This window comes from Chelonoidis abingdonii, chromosome 5 (genome assembly GCF_003597395.2).
Source record: "Chelonoidis abingdonii isolate Lonesome George chromosome 5, CheloAbing_2.0, whole genome shotgun sequence".
Lineage (NCBI taxonomy): Eukaryota > Metazoa > Chordata > Testudines > Testudinidae > Chelonoidis > Chelonoidis abingdonii.
In genome coordinates, this window is record NC_133773.1 from 7,375,206 (window position 1) to 7,393,419 (window position 18,214).

Genomic DNA, 18,214 nt, shown 5'->3' on the forward strand with positions numbered 1-18,214 from the left:
CTCTGGATGGGATGTAGAAATAAAATTTCTAGATACCATTAAATGACTGACTACTTCTTAGAGCAGCTAATCCTGGGACCCACAAGGGGAGAGGCAACTCTTGATTTAGTCGTCAGTGCTGTACAGAAGCTAGTCCAAGGGGTGAATATACCTGAACTGCTCGGTAATAGCGACCATAATGAAATAAATATTTAATATCCTTTTAGCGGGAGAATACCAAAGTAAGCCACCACAGTAGCATTTAACTTCAAAAGGAGAACTACACAAAAATAAGGAAGCTAGTTAAATAGAAATTAAAAGGAGCAGTGAAATCACTGGAAGCTGCATGGAAATTTTTTAACACCACAATGGAGGATCAAATTATATCTCCACTCCGAAGAAAAAAAGCAGCAAGAGGACTAAAAAATGTCAGCTGACTAAACAGCAGAGTAAAAGAGGTGGTTAGAGACAAAAAAAATGTATTGGAAGTCAAATCCTAGTGTGCAAAATAGAAAGGAGCCTAAAATCTGGCAAGTCAAGTGTAAAAGTATAATTAGACTGGCCAAAAAATATCTGAAGAGCACCTTGCAGGAGACAAAACCTAACCAGCATTTTTTTTTAAAGTGCATCAGAAGCAGGTAGCCTGCTAAAAAGATCTGTGGGGTCACTGGATGATCAAGGTGCTAAAGGAGCACTCAAGGAAGACAAGACCACTGCAGAGAAGCTAAATTCTTTGCATTGGTCTTCTCTGCAGAGAGTATGAGGGAGAGTCCCATGCCTGAGCCATTCTTTCTAGGTGACAAATCTGAGGAATTCTCCCAGACTGAGTTGTCAACAGAGGAAGTTTTGGAACAAAGTGATACATTAAACAGTAATAAGTTACCAGGACCAGAAGGTATTCACCCAGAATTTTCAAATATGAAACCACAGAACTACTAACTATGGTATGTAACCTATTGCTTAAATCAATTGGATGAAAGTATTGTGAAGAACAGAATTATCAGACACCTTGATGAACACAATATGTTGGAGAAGAGTCACAGTTTTTGTTGAGGGTAATCATGCCTGACCAGCCTATTAGAATTCTTTGAGAAGGTCAACAAGCATGTGCATAAGGGTGGTGAGCCAGTGGATATTGTGTACTTGCCCTTTCAAAAAGCCTTTGACAAAGTCCCTCACCAAAGGCCCTTAAGCAAAGTAAGTTGTCATGGGATAAGAGGGAAGGTTCTCTCATGGATCAGAAACTGGTTTAGAGATAAGATACAAAGGGTAAGAAAAACTGATCAGTTTTCAGAATGGAAAGAGGTAAATAATGGTGTCCCCCAAGGGTCTGTGCTGTTCAACGTATTCATAAATGATCTGGAAAAAGGGGTAAAGAGTGAGGTGGCAAAATATGCAGATGATACAAAATTACTCAAGATAGTGAAGTCCCAAACAGACTGTGAAGTGTTACAAAGGGATCTCACAAAACTGGGTGACTAGGCAACAAGAAGGCAAGTGAAATTCAATGTTGATAAATGCAAAGTAATACACATTGGAAAACAATCTCAACTATACCTACAAAACGATGGTGTCTAAGTTAGCTGTTACCACTCAAGGAGGAGATCTTGGAGTCGTTGTGGATAATTCTCTGAAAATATCTGCTTAATGTGCAGTGTCAGTCAGAATAGTGAACAGAATGTTACGAACCTCTAGGAAAGGGATAGATAACACAGAAAATCTAAGGCCACTATATAGATCCATGATAAGCCAACACCTTGAATATGGTGTGCCGTTCTGGTCACACTATCTCAAAAAAGATACATGAGAATTGGAAAGAAAATTGAAAGGGGCAACACAAATGATTAGGGGTTTGGAACAACTTCCATATGATGAGATATTAAGAAGACTGGGACTATTCAGTTTAGAAGAGACTAAGGGGGGAATCTTACAGAGGTGTATAAAATCATAAATGATGTTGAGAAACTGAAGTGTTATTTACCTCTTCATATAACACAAGAACCGGGGATCACCCAATGAAATTAATGGGCAGCAAGTTTGAAAACAAACATAAGGAAATACTACTTCACATAATGTCCAGTCAACCAATAGAACTTGTTGCCAGGAGATGTTGTGAGGGCCAAAAGAATAACTGTGTTAAAAAAGAATTAGATAAGATCCCAGAAGATGGATCCATCGATGACTATTAGCCAAAATGGTCACGGATGCAACACCATGCTCCAAGTGTCCCTAAACCTCTGACTGCCAGAAACTGGGACTGGATGATGAGGGATGGATCACTCAGTGAATTGCCCTGTTTTGTTCATTTCCTCTGATGTATCCAGCACAGGCCACTGGAGGAAGACAGAATACTGGGCTACATGGACCTTGGCCTGCCCAAATATTGTCATTTTTATGTTCTTGTGATACCTTTGATGCTTTTTTTTTTAAAATAAAAGGATAGACCATTATTTTGTCCCCATTACTCTCCATAACAGAAAGAATTTTCTTTCATGGTGTCTGATGCTATGGTGGGCAAGGGGAGAAGAAACTTAATAGGTCTTTAAAAATCAGTTTCATCTAATATGGGAAGGGAAACATTAATGTAGGATCATAGAACTGGAAGGGACCTCGAGATGTCGTCTTGTCCAGTCCCCTGCACTCATGGTAGGACTAATTATCTAGACCATTCCTGACCAGTGTTTGTCTAACCTGCTCTTAAAAATCTCCAATGATGAAGATTCCACAACCTCCCTAGGCAATTTATGCCAGAGCTTAACCTCGCTGACAGTTAGGAAGTTTTTCTTAATTCCACCAAACTTCCCTTGCTACAATTGGAGCCCTTTGCTTCTTGTCCTCTCCTCAGAGGTTAAGAAAAATATTTTTTCTCCATCCTCCTTACAATAAACTTTTATGTACTTGAAAGCTGTTATGTCCCTTCTCAGTCTTCTCTTTTCCAGACTAAACAAACCCATTTTTTTTAATCTTCCCTCATAATTCATGTTTTCTAGATCTTTAATCATTTTTTTTCTCTTCTCGGGACTTTCTCCAATTTGTCCACATCTTTCCTGAAATGTGACACCCAGAATGGAACACAATACTCCAGGTAAGGCCTAATTAGTGCAGAGTAGAGCAGAAGAATTACTTCTCGTGTCTTGCTTACAAAACTCCTGCTAATAAATTCCAGAATGATGTTCTCTTTTTGTAGCAACAGCATTACACTGTTGACTCATATTTAGCTTGTGGTCCACTATGGGCCCCAGATCCCTTTCCGCAGTGCTCCTTCCTAGGCAGTCATCTCCCACTTTGTATGTGTGCAACTGATTGTTGCTTCCTAAGTGGAGTACTTTGCATTTGTCCTTATTGAATTTCATCCTATTTACTTCAGAACATTTCTCCAGTTTGTCCAGATCATTTTGAATTTTAATCCTATCCTGTAAAGCACTTGCAACCCCTCCCAGCTTAGTATCGTCCACAAACTTTAGAAGTGTATTTTCTATACCTTTATCTAAATCATTGATGAACACATTGAACAGAACCGGAACCAGAACTGATCCCTGCGGGACCCCACTTGTTATGAATTTCTAGCATGTTTGTGAACCACTGATAACTACTGTCTGGGGATGGTTTTCCAAACAGTTATGCACCCAGCTTATAGTAGCTCCATATAGATTGCATTTCCCTAGTTTGTTTATGAGGTGGTCATGTCAGGCAGTAACAAAAGCTTTACTAAAGTCAAGATATACCACATCTACCACGTCCCCCCCATCCACAAGGCTTGTTACCCTGTCAAAGAAAGCTATCAAGTTGGTTGGACATTATTTGTTCTTGACAAATCAATGCTGACTGTTACTTATCACCTTATTATCTTCTAGGTGTTTGCAAATTGATTATTTGCTCCATTATCTTTCTGGGTACAGAAATTAAGCCAGTAATTCCCCGGATTGTTTTTATTTCCCTTTTTATAGATGGGGAAATATAGTGCCATTTTTCAGTCTTCTGGAATGTCTCCCGCCTTCCATGACTTATCAAAGATAATCGCTAATGGCTCAAATATCTCCTCAGTCAGCTCCTTGAGTATTCTAGGATGATTTAATCAGGCCCTGGTGATTTGAAGACATCTAACTTGTCTAAGTAATTTTTGACTTGTTCTTTACTTATTCTAGCCTCTAATCCTACCTCATTTTCACTGGCATTCACTATATTAGATGTCCAGTCATCACCAGACTTCTTGATGAAAACCAAAACAAAGAAGTCATTAAGCACCTGTGCTATTTCCACATTTTTGTTATTGTCCTCTTCCCCTCCCCTCCCAACACCCCCCCTCCCATTGAGTAAAGAGCCTACCCTGTCCTTGGTCTTCCTCTTCCATTTAATGTATTCATAGACTGTTTTCTTGTTACCCTTTATGTCTCTAGCTAATTTGATCTCATTTTGTGCCTTGCCTTTCTAATTTTGTCCCTACATACTTGTGTTAGTTGTTTATATTCATCCTTTGTAATTTGACCAAGTCCACTTTTTGTAGGACTCTTTTTTGATTTTGAAATCATTGAAGATTTCTTGGTTAAGTCAATGTGGTCTTTTGCCATACTTCCTATCTTTCCTATTCAGTGGGATAGTTTGCACTTATGCCCTTAATAATGTCTCTGAAAAAAACTGCCAACTGTCTTCAATTATTTTTCCACTTAGACTTGCTTCCCATAGGATCTTACCTACCAACTCCATGAGTTTGCTAAAGTCTGCCTTCTTGAAATCCAATGTCTTTGTTTTGCTGTTCTCCCTCCTACCATTCTTTAGAAGCATGAACTCTATCATTTCATGATCACTTTCACCCAAGCTGCCTTCCACGTTCAAATTCTCAACCAGTTCCTCTCTATTTGTCAAAATCAAATCTAAAGCAGCCTTTCTCCTAGTAGTTTTGTCCACTTTCTGAAATGAAAAATTGTCTCTAATACATTCCAATAACTTGTTGGATAATCTGTGCCCTGCTGTGTTATTTTCCCAACAGATATCTTGTAGTTGAAGTTTCCCGTCACCATGCAGTCCTGTGATTTGGATGATTTTGTTATTTGTTTAAAAAAGCCTCATCCACCTCTTCTTCCTGGTTAGGTGGTCTGTAGTAGACCCCTACCATGACATCACCCTTGCTTTTTATTTTTATTTTTTTATCCTTTTTAGCCTTTTCATCCTTACCCAGAGACTTTCAACAAGTCTGTTTCCTATTTCCATCTCAACCTCAGTAAAAGCGTATACATTTTTAGTATATAAGGCAACATCTTCTCTCTTTTTTCCCTGCCTGTCTTTCCTCAGCAAGCTGTACCCTTCTATACCAATATTCCAGTCATGCATATTATTCTACCAAGTTCTGTGATGCCAACTATGTCATAGTTGTTTATTTACTAGCATTGCAAATTCTTCCTGCCTATTCTCCATACTTCTCACATCGGTATACAGAGATCTAAGATACTGATTTGATTCCCCCCTCATTCTGTCTTGTCTCTCCCTTATGCCTGCTATCACAGCCCATGCTCCCCAAAATTCTGACTCCTCTCCTGGGTCTCCATGTTTTTGACTTACCTGTGGGATTTGGTCATCTGCCCCCTTCAAACCTAGTTTAAAGCCCTCCTTACTAGGTTAGCCAGTCTGTATCCAAATATGCTCTTCCTCTTCCTTGATAGGTGGACCCCATCTCTGCTTGGCAGTCCTCCTTCCTGGAACAGCCTTTCACGGTCAAGGAAATCAAAGCCCTCCTGGAGACACCATCTTCGCAGCCAGGCATTCACCTCCAGGATTTTAACCTTATAACCATAATCATATGAGTATTGAATGGCATCATTATAGCAGAGTTAAGGTTATTTGAGTGCCTTAACTGTGCATTTTCATGCTTAACTTGTCTGGATTTTAAATTGAATCATAACTGAATTTTCCTGAGTTTATAACCTTGTTTTAAAGAGAACTACCATATCTCAAATGTATTTTACCCTCAATTGCTGATATCTACTCTGAACTTTAATTTATCTTGTTATAGGAACACAAACACACAGCCTCATCATCCTCCCCCAGTAACTTGGGAACATTAAACTTGCAGAGTCAATCATTTGGAAATTGGGCCATGCCAGAACTATGGTTGCCTGTGATTTATGCAGCCCCCTTTGCAATTTTAAATTACATGATCACTACTATTTTTTTTCCACAGAGCCCCTGCCTCATTCAGTGCATGAAATTGTCTTTGATCACTTAATGAGCAGCTAATCAATATTTTGTTTTCTTCTCATGTGTGGCCTGGGCCCTTTTCACTGCACACTGTTCAAACCCTGCTCTGAAGACACAATTATTGTTTTTCTTTATGGGCTTTTGTATGGTGTTGTGGCTTATTTATTTAGCTTGATTTCTTTTATTTTTCCAGATGTGCTACAGGCATTTAATTATATTGAGACATCTCTCAGCCACAATGGATACTTTAATCATTTAATTTCTTTGAAACAAATAATTTGTAATGTTTATTGATTCTTAAATAATAAGAATAAGATATATAGTAAGTAACTGAACAGTTGAATGATTTACAGTTTGATTTCAGTAAATTACTAAATTACTAAGTAAAAATAGCATTAAATAGTAATATTTCATAACTGCAACATATTTGAGTCTAAGTTATTCCATAATAATTCCCTGTTTTGCCATGCAACGCTTCAACAGCAGTGGCTGCAATGATGTTCTTGGCTTCCAATGGACATCACAATGGAAAAAATACATACAGATCCCAGCACAGAAGGATTAAATGCTTCACGTCACTTTGCATGGCAAAAAGATCAGTAATCTATTTCTGCTGCCTTTCTGAAGGCAAACAAGGAAAATCACTAAGTTGTTCGAAGCAAATCAGAACTGGTCACATTTCAATTACCTATGTAATCAAATCATAAACGAAAATCACGCAGCTTTCAAAATACCCCAAAAGCTCTTCAATAGAATACATTCTTTATGTATAGCGGCAACTCTTATGATTATGCTTTAAATTGATTATATCTAATTGTACCTATAATTAAATATAACTAATTCAGTTTAAGAGGGAACAAAACAATTATTTGAAACCAAATACTGTAGATAATTTGCTGCCTTCCCATCAGTTTCCAAGCAGAAAATATATTATCTCACTAATTTATTACTAGAAGCAACAGAGTCTTAATCTGGTCTCAAGACACAGGATGTTTATTTTTAAGGGAATATTTCCCAGCTAGAATTCATTATGTAAATGAACTTGCTGGATGCTTGATTATGCCCCTAACACATATATCACAGAATGCACTGGAAGAGATGCATTGAGGCCCAAGTCATTCCAGGAGTGGCTGGAGATAATCAGCATCCAGCCAGTAGGGGGCACTGTTACTCAAAAAAACTGGAAAAGGCTGTAGCCAACTACAGTATTGCCAACCGAAAGTATTAAAAAATCATGAGCACCCCTGTCATAAACAGATAAGAAAAGTTAATAGCACAGAAGTACTTTATATCTCTTTGACTGTAAAGGGTTAACAAGTTCAGTAAGCCTGGCTGTCACCTGACCAGAGGACCAATCAGGGGACAGGATAACTTTCAAATCTTGAGGAGGGAAAGTTTCTGGTGTGTGCTGTTAGAATTTGGGTTGTTTTCTCTGGTTCTGAGAGTGACCAGATGTGCAACCAGGGTTTTCTCCCAATCTCTCCAATACAGGCTTTATCAGGTTCAAAATGTGAGTAACTAGACGATTAAAGCGAGTTAGCTTATGTTTGTGTTTTATTTTGCAAATGTGGCATTTTGGCTGGAAGGGAGTTTCAAATTTGTATTTTCTGAATGATTTTAATTTGTACTTGAATACTTGGGCTGGCGAGGGTTATTCCCAGTGTCTATAGCTGAAAAACCCTGTACCTGATCCATCTTAAAATTACAAAGATAATTTACTGTTTTTCTCTCTTTTAATTAAAGTTTCTTGTTTAGAAACTGATTGTTTTTTTATTTCTGGTGTGAGACTCCAGGGGACGGGGTCTGGATTCACCAGGGAGTTGGTGGGGAGAAAGGAGGAAGGGGAGAGAAAGGTAATTTCTCTCTGTGTCACGATTACTGTCTCTCTCAGGGAAAGTCTGGAGAGGGAAAGAGAAGGGAGGGGAAGGTGAATTGGTCCTCTCTGTTTTGTGAACTCAGGAGTTTGGAATCACAGTGATCTTCCAGGGTAACCCGGGGAGGGGAAGTCTGGGAGAAGGCAATGGTGGGGGGAAAGGGTTACTTTCCTTGAGTGATAGAAATCCAGGGTCTTGGGGTTCCCCGGGCAAGGTTTTGGGGGGACCAGAGTGTACCAGGCACTGGAATTCCTGGTTGGTGGCAGCGCTACAGGTTCTAAGCTGGTAATTAAAATTAGAGGAATTCATGCTGGTAACCCATCTTTGGATGCTAAGGTTCAGAGTGGGGAATCGTACCATGACAACCCCCCCAAAAAAAGATATTTTCAAAAAATAATTACACTGAAGTTCTTTTTATTGTTCTGGTTCACAGCCTTTAGGGGTCATTTAATGTTTTCCATTTTCTTCTGTAAACATGAGGACTAAAGACTTTTCTTTTTAAATGAAAGCTGAGATTCACATGACTCCAGGAGCTAAGGCTTTAAGAAAAGCACTCAATATCTCGTGATAAAATCATGAGAGTTGGCAATCCTGACCCTGGGGATATGGAGAATGTGTTTAATGCAAGAAGTGGTTCCATGTGTGAGCACCAGGCTGAAGGCAGTTATCTACAGCAATTCCCTACACAGCCACTCAGGTAGACACTCACTAGTTCAAACAGAACTACCTGAGCTGAAGATTTCATCTCCCAGCTGCTATGTGGACATACTCTGCGAGTTGGTTGAGGAGGGCACGCAGCTTCAGAGTTGGAACAAGGTGACCCAAGATAAGTTAGGATCTGACCAAGGGAAACAGCAGCAGATGAAAAGAGAATAGTCTATAACCAGGACATGTCAGATAACTGCACAGCTATTTTAATACACCTGGCACCCCTTGGGCACTATACATTTTCAGAAATGATTGGTGATTTTGGGGCACCTTGATTTCTAGCTGCCCAACTTGAGACCTCTTAAAGGAGACAGATGTTCAGAAGGCAAGTGCTCAGCTGTGCCTGAAAAAAAATCAAGCTCAATAAGAAGTCTCAAGTTCAGCACTCAAAAACTGCAGCATCCAAAAGTCAAAATCATTTTGCAAGATGCAGGCCCAAACAAATCCTTCAGAAGGTTGTTCTGAGGCTTACAAATATGTTTAAAGCATTTTGGAATAAAGGCATTGCAGACGTTCAAAGTATCATTGCTACTATATTCCTATAAGGAAAATGCCTCTAAGACTTGGTACATTCCGAGGTCTGGAAATACCATATTAGTGCTGAGTCCTATGAGGATGCTAAACAACCCTTAAGGGGTGCCCGGCACCAACTCCTATTGCCTTCACTGGGAGATGATGGTGCACAGTATCTCGTGTCCTCACAGAATCAGGCTCGTGGGGTCAGCTGGCGTTTAGGCATCTAAAGATGCAGCTAAACACCCAGTGTCATTTTCCAAAGCACCCAGGTCCTTAACTCAGAAAATCCCACTGTGTGTCTGTCTGCAGCCTGAAGTGCCTAAAAATCAGGTTCTCAGTAAGAAAAAGTGAATAATGAATGAAGTCCTTGGGGAAAAAATCTTTAAAGATGGAAAGGCTTTGCTACGGTTCATTGGATCAAGTGACAGGTGTTATATATCCAATGTGCCTTTCTGTGCTTTCTCTAAATTCAGCTAATAATTCTTCCTCAGGTTCCCAGGCTAATTATTGCAATGCACGGGCAACAGAATATGCAAATGTACAGATGATATTCCATAAAAGTTCTCTCCACTGGCCCATCGAGATTCTCCCACACTCCAAGATATTTTTTGAGTATGCCTAGACCTTCACCCATGCATACTTCATCTTCCTCTGGGGCACGATATGCCATTAACCTTATATTGGAATGCCATTCTCTAGGTTAGCCAAAACCAACAGAACTATCATTATTGCATTAACAGTTCTCAGATTTACTATATTTTCCCCACACACACCTCAGTCCACCTGGAATGATTCCAGAGGGAGTATTAAGCTGGTCATAGCTTGCTTTATTGGAGGCATAGGCATGGCTATTTTTCATTTCCTATTAACAGGAGGAGGTTGGATGTGTGGATGGCCCATTCATCCAGGAACAACAGAAAATCATCCCAACTTGGATGCTTGTATAACTCTAGCTACTTCTCTAGAGCTGCTCTGAGCTGTTTAGCTTCCCCTCCCCATAGAGATTAAGGCCAGGAGAGCCCATCAAATCATTTAGTCTGACCTCCCGTACTGCACAGTCCATTGACCACCACCCAACCACCTCCACACGAAGCCAGCAAACAGAACTGGACAAAAATATTACAGACCTCTGAAGACTATACTGATGTGCCACAGGCAGAAAACAGAAGGGATTGAGGTGCACAAATGTCCAAAGCCTTTACAATGGCAGGGAACTGATGGATAGACCCCTCAATATACATCCTTCTCGATGGCAGATTAATGCATGGGACCACAGGGCCCTGGTCAATTTAGGTGCCCACACAGGAGTGCTGGAACCTGTTCAAAAGTGGGAGAAGAACCGATGTGGCTCCACTCTCTGCTCCATTGCTTCCCCTCGAGGTTTCGCACCCTGGCCAGACCAGAAGCCAAAGCCAGGCTGTGGTAAGAACCACACAGGGAGCCCAGGCTGCTGTGGGGAGCCCCAGACCCTTCACCTGCCCTGGGACAATTTTTAAGGTGGTGTAGCTCAGGCATCACCTGTTACTCAGGGCTGTCCTCAAGGCATAATTTAGCCTCTAGTAGGCCTGTCAATCAACAAAGGCAGTTTCATACTACATACATATAGGTAATGCATGTTTTAGCTTGCTTGCAGTTACAAGAAAATAAGACTGTTCTCTCCCGTAAGCCAATGCAAATGATCACTTCTATCCCAACAACAGCTTTTGTTTACCCCAGGGCTGGAGCAACATGACAAAGACAATGGGCCGCTTATCAACACTGATTAAAAATCTAGCATAATGCTGGGTGAACCAGAGAAGGGCGGGATCTGAACTTGCCCATTATAGCTCTGTTCTGCCCTCCTGAACCAGGCCACCACTTTGAGTTTGGGTTTACTAGACATCAGGTATGATGGTACTGAAACATTAGCAGACCAGGTGGCAGTTCATGCCAAGGCCCCAGACCTCACTGAACACTGACAGATGCAGAGCTGGAAACAAGTCTGGGTCACTTGTGGGTTAGAAGAGTTAAAATAGATATTAGGGTTATAAGAATATGTTTAGAATTTATGCCTGTAGGATGTTGCATGTATGAATCCTACTTACAGTAGCTATACCCATGTTATAAGGTAACGTTTAAATGTTTGCTCTGTAACTATAACAATCTTTGCTCAGTCAGTAAATTCCCCAGAGTCAGGGGAGAAGCGTTACAACCTCTGAAATGCTAGCTTACCACAAAAGGGGTTATCGTCTCCCCAAGAAAAGATCTACAGACATCTGCCAAGCCATTGTGGACCGAAAAACAACTGTTGATTCTTCAGAGGTGTGGGGAAGCAGATTATGTGCCCAAGCCTGCATTCCATTACAGTGTAAATACTGGGGGAAGGGACTAAAAATGCCTTTGAAGAAGAATTGGGATCTTTGTACTGTCTGGACTCTGAGGGGCAGAGGTTCCTAAATGCAAGCCAGAGTTCCCATGCTACTTGGCACAGGTCAAGTCTTAAAGACATAAAATCTTACTTCTAGTAGCAACTTCTATTACCTTTTGAACTTAAGACAAACTCGTTTGTGTGTGTATGTTTCCTTGCTTTAACCTTGCAAATAACTCATTTCTTTTTCCTAGTTAATAAACATTTAGTTAGTTTATTATAGGATTGGCTACAAGCCTTGTCTTTGGCAAGAGATCTAGGGTGCACTTGACTTGGGTAAGTGACTAGTCCTTTGGCACTGGGAGTACCCTGATTATTGATGTGATTGTTTTTATGAAGGGACTATATCACAATGGTAGGCTTGCCTAGGTCAGTACTGGATTTACTATGGGCACTGAGCCCAAGATCCACAGGGGCCCCGGCCTGCTCTTCTCCGCCCCCTTCCCCACCCCATTCTCTCCTGCAGGGGCAGAAACTTGATGCTGCCAGCTGCTGCTGCAGCAGGGCAGGCTCTGCTGGCAGCCAAGCTCCTCCTCCTCTCTTCCCTGTCTGCTGGCAGCCAAGCTCCTTCCCTCCTCTTCCCTGGAGGCAGGGCCAGCTCCGGGCACCAGCCCAGCAAGCAGGTGCTTGGGACAGCCAAAGGAGAGGAGCTGCACGTCCAGGTCGTTGGTGGCAATTCAGGGGCAGGTCATTCCCCATCAGAGCGAAGGACCAGCCGCCAAAGAAAGAAGTGGCAGCAGTAGTGCAGCAGATCACGATTGCGGCTTGTTTTTTTTCCCCTTCTTTTTGCTACTTGGGGCAGCAAAAACCCTGGAGCCGGCCCTGCCCGGAGGGTGCTACATTCCCTCCCCGCCCCCTCTCCCTGCCACCGATCAGCTGTTTGCCGGCAGGAGGGAGGGGGAAAAGCAGAGCCTCAGCACGCTCACTGCTCCGGGAAGGAGGACGAGAGGCAGGGCCTAGAGAAGGGGCATACCCCCTCCAGTCCCCTGCATGAGCACCCCACGACCCCAGCCCATGCCCATAGTCCTCTGCCCACCTTGACCCCTGCACCCCCTTACACACTCCCAGCCCCATGCCCCTGACTCCTGCAACCCCTCACTCCCATCTGCACCCCTCACACCAAACAGGAGTTGCCCCAATTAAGCGCTCCATCCCCAACCTCCTGCCCCAACCCTGAGCCCCTTCCCTCACCCTAGCTCCTGGCCAGACCCCACACCCCAATTTTTTATTTTTTTTTACATTTTTTTAATAAAACGCTCTTATCTAAAGCACTTTACAATAGTTAGCTAACAGAACAAACAATATATGGAAAGATCATTAACTGGTCCATCGAGCCCATCCACGTTTTTCAAGTGGTCTGTGGAAAAATAAGTTAGACTCAAGAACAATCAAAGTACCTCACTTTATTTTCATTTTCTTGTTATTGCTAACAGGAGGAGGATGAAGAAAAAAAGAATGAAAAAGGGGGCGGGGGAGATGAGAGAATGTTCTTTATCTTGGCTGGGTCCCAAGGAGGGACCCCAAAAATGAAGCTGAGCACAGGGCCGGTGGGGCCCACTAACTCTAAATCCACCACGGGCTTTCACGTCACCTGGGCTGGGGATATTGTGTCAGCTGATCCCCACAGTCTCCAACCTACCTGGGCAGTACAGCAGACATGGCCCTGCCCACTAGCTCCTCTCCACTTCCCAGCCCACCTACCACTTGCTCCCCCCCCCGCTTAAAAATGATTGTTTGCCCCTCCCCCCTCAGGCTTTTCTGGCAGCCCTGTTGCCAGGTATCCAGTTTTAGACTGGAAACTCCAGTAGAAAACGGGACCTGATTGTCCAGTTAGCAGTGCTAACTGGAAACTAAGAGTCCGGTTAGAGGAGTAGCCACATTAGCCTCCACTCCTCCCACTCCCAACACCCACCCCAGAGGGCTGGAAGAAAATCTGTCCTGTTGCTGCAGGAGGAGGGGCAGCTCAGTGCAGAGAGAGACACTAAGAGAATGTGCTATAACCAGGTAGTTACCCACTCTGTGTGGGCAGGGGTGGGGAGGATCCTATTTACCCTCTCCCCAGCCCTGCTGCACTTCCAGTTTACCCGTTGCCCCTCCCTTGCTCCAGGGACCAATCCTAGCTCCCACCCCACTGTGCTTTTAACCCCGGATCCTTTTACAATCCTTCCCCGGGGAGCCCACAAATATGTTTTTGTGGGCCTGACGCCAAAGTTAATCCGGCCCTGGCATGGGTGGAAGATAGATCGGCGTACTCAAGGGAATGTGAGACTCCATGGTAGGGCCAGTGTAGTACTTAAGGAGCTGACGCTTGTAACTCGGTTGGTGAAATCCAAGTCTAGAACACACAGCCCAGTCAGGGTTCAGGCCCTGCTAACTCAGAAGAGCACTGCACTCTGGAACCTCACTCAGAGCACAGGGATGCTTGGGGTTAACCAATTCCTCATCTTGCTAAGCTTTTACATAACCAAGCCAGCTGGCAGGACTATTTGATCAATGTGAACTAAGTGCTGTGGTTTCCAAGGTGATCTGCAAGACCTAAAAAAATCCCACCGGTTGCACTGCGCGCTGGAGCCTCACACAAACAGGTTCCATGCGCTAGTTATTAAAACTCACATTCTTAGGTCCTGATTTGCAAGCCTGGATGTGCAGCCCACCACGCACTGGGCATGACTCACCTGTCTACCAGGCAATGGACTGAGCCCACCCACACATCACACAAAGGCCACAGAACAGCCATCAGATGGCAAATAAAATGCTGCCATGACTAATCTGGCCTGGATTCAAACCAGAGGCATCACCCTCTGTATCTCAGCACCAATCCCCCAGTGCTAAGTGATGTTAACAGCATTGGGGCAATGTCCTCAATTATTCATTTTATAACCACTGCTTTAACATTTCCCAGGCTTTTTGAGTTAAAACTACTCATTTTCAGTACTAGGTTGGCATCAAATAAAGGAACTTACTTTCAAAGGATATTTCTGTAGTATGTAGGGGGGATGCAAGACGTGAGATGGAGGAAAAGATACGCATGTATAGGGAAGTTGTCAAGGTTTGATCCAAATTCCACTGAAATCTGGGGAATGAATCCACTGGTGTCAATAGAGCGGATCATGCCCTTAAGGGCAAGCTGCCCCAAAGCAAACCATTTTAAGAAAGTAATCTAGATTTGGAAGCAAACTAACTGCCCCATCACCTCTCTACACCCACCTGCTCAAAACTTTGCCATCTACGATCAAGTATTTTCTAAGTGATATTAGTGCTGGTTTCATAGCCCTGGAGAAAGGAAGTTTTCTTCTGGTTGTCCAGATGCAGGTAGAGGCATATCTGTAATCTTTCCCATACCGGCTCTCAAGCATGTCTTCTCCCACTGACCTGTATGGGTCACTTCCATAAGCTGAGTCAACACATCCATCCAGTATTTGGTGCCTCTGCTGCAACTGCTGTGTCTGTGCTGAGTAGCACACGTTTCTGTGTAAGGGTAACACCACGTTGGGTGGATTGTCCATTGCAGGGATCAAATGTGGGAACTCTGATTGTTAAAGCAGGAGTCGCCTCTACCTGAACTGAAAGACCCAGCTCCAGCTCTGTTAGCAAACACTCCAGCTCCGTTATCTTCTTTGCATGGCTCAGCCACTGTCTGCAGGGAACAGAGCGCCACACTCAGTGTGGGTGGTTTATACAAACATGTAGAAAATGGCTACCAAAGTCAAAAATAAATCCCTTACAAAGACACTCACTCTCCTACAGAGGCTGCAGCTCCACAGCAGATTCTGGTTTCCCGTTTGTGCTCCATAACTGACGCTTAGGAATAAAAGAATGTACTGAACACAATAACTTCTTCCTTGATTAACCCTGGGGACTGATTTATGTCAATCAGCAATAGACAGCAACAACTTTTGGTCACTGTTCACCTGAACTGAATTAAAAACAGACTACTACTGTAGATGCAAAAGGTTCTTTGTCACATAGCTGTTCCCCCAAACCATCCCTTCCCCCTAAATATCATGCATGCAGCGAATCAGTTGAATTTTTCTTGTGCATGAGACAGTGGATGGTGCATAATGCTCACCACTCCAATCTACTCACCCCTTCTCAATAAGGGTCCAGATAGAGCTAGATTTCCAGAAGTGCTCAGCCCTTTTGAAAATCTAGCCTCAATTGTGAGTGCTGGGGACTTAAAGCCTCCCTTGAATTCTTTTGAAGTTCTCCCCCCTAGTAACTAGGTACCTTGGGCTGCAATACCTACAGCAGGAGAGAAAGTATCTGGCAGAAGGTGAATGGGGAGCTAAAGAAGAAGCTGCTTTCCAGATGCCGTCTGTGGTGACAGCTATAACATTTAATCTAGTGGCACCATGTTTGTAATTTTTAGGAACTGCAATTTCTAGCCTTTAATAATAATTTCTGCCATTCCTGTGAACAAATTAACTATGACCTAACTAAAGGTGACCGCAAAGGATAAAGACCATGATTTGGGATAATATGCAAAGCAGTAAAGACAGATGTAGGGAAATTAGCATTATGCTTTTATAGCTCCCATGAGGATATTCAACAGCTGATGTTGAGTTTCATTGGATGCACCATTGCTTCGTTAATAGCAGCATTCATAAAATTCTTTATAGAAAAAAACCTCTGAATTCTAACCACACTAGCAGAATGGTATATTTTTCTTCCAGTTTCTTGGCGGATTAGCTCATTCTTTTCTGCTTTTAGTCTTCCATTTCAATCTGTCTTTCCTGCTCTCTTTCCAGTTGCACTTGATTGCGAGCTGTCAGTCAACGGGGTTATAATTCACATACTTGATTGTCAAAATATTGAAACGATTCTCTGTGTTTATCTCCTTGCTCTCTTTTTCAGAGTGTTTCCAATAAAAATGCTTCTAAATTCAATGTTTGTGTTTAAGAGGCTGTGAGATTAGCTACAGAGCCTCAAAATGGAATCCCAGTGATATTACATACGATGAAGCGAACATAAAAGAAAGCCAGAGCTCTCTGTAGCAGACATTTTACTATGTAACTCAGGAACAGACATTTTTTTTCCTCTTTCCCTGAGACAGTTCATTAAAAAAGCATCAGAAATTGCCTGCTCTTTTTGAGATGGATTTTGTGCTCATGGAAAGTGACAGATAGTGCTAGTAGCTGCCGTTTAGTCACTTGGATGTTAGTCAGCCTAAGAAACTATCCCAATTCCCAGTTCAACAGTCAGGTTTATAAATTGCACAGTGGTGAGTTATGCTAAGCAGAAACAACCTCAGTATGAGGGTGCTCATTGCCACAAAATATTGTTTCCATCTCATATCCATTTGGTATTTTTAATGGGATCTTTCCTCTCCCATTGCCATTGTGTTTTTAATGGGTCTCTCTTACGGACTGTCATCAGATACAATACAGAGCACCTGCCATGGAACAGCCAATGGAGTAATCATTGGGATGGAATAAAGAGCGAGATCCCTGGGTACTGGTATTATTCTGAGAGAATAGGATACAATTAGCTCATCTCTCCAGAAGTTCTGGTGACAGCATGCCAGGATTTTCAGTTGTAACATAACTCCCAGAACCAGGGATCATTCCCACAGCATGTGAGAAATCTTGTGGGGGAAGCCTGATGCAAAGAAGGCTCTGGATTCATATCAGTGTAACTGACAACAGAATCTAGTCTTCTATTTTCACTGAGGTATCTTTCCCACCTGCTCCAGAAAATGCAAACAGCAGAACCAGGAAACCCCCAATCCTTCTTGGCTTTAGTTTAAAGCTTAAAGTTTAAATTACATGCCGTGAAGCAACCTGGGCACATGAGCTGTGAGGAGAGAAATATACCACTCTGACACCTCATTAAACTACAGCACCCTTGTAAGTAAACTGTAAAAGTAGCAGGTATATGGGCTTGTGCCAGCTCCTGTTGACTTCAGCGGGAGCTGGATCAGGCCCCAGGACAGGGACTGTGGTCTAGTGGACTAAACATTGAGTTGGGAACTAGGTGCTCCCAAACAGGCCCACAAAGTTTGTGTATAGTAGAACTGCAAAGATATTAACACCAGATAGGGTGACCAGACAGCAAATGTGAAAAATCAGGACAGGGGGTGAGGGGGTAATAGGAGTCTATATAAGAAAAAGACCCCAAAAAATCAGGACTGTCCCTATAAAATCGGGACATCTGGTCACCCTGACACCAGAGTTAGGGAATGACCAGTCAACTGGTCACCATGGGGAACCAGAAGTAACCAATCAGGAAGCAGCAGAGACAAAAAACAAATCAATCAGCAAATACTGTAGGTATTTAAGGTAGGCACATCTGGGCTGCCTGTCCCCATCGCCACCCCTACTCACAAGGGTGCAGGGCAGCCACTTACAAGGTAGGAGGTGGTAAATGCTGTTTTCCCCCTCTCCTTCCCCCCTGGCTGGGAGGGGGACAATCTTGCAAGCTCAGAGCCTGGGAAAGAACCTTCCTGAGCTGCTACAGAAACCTGGCCTGGAGTATAAGCTGCTGGAGCAGGCTGTGCTCTGTAGGAGCGGTGCAGTTTTAAAGGGCCACATCCTGCACC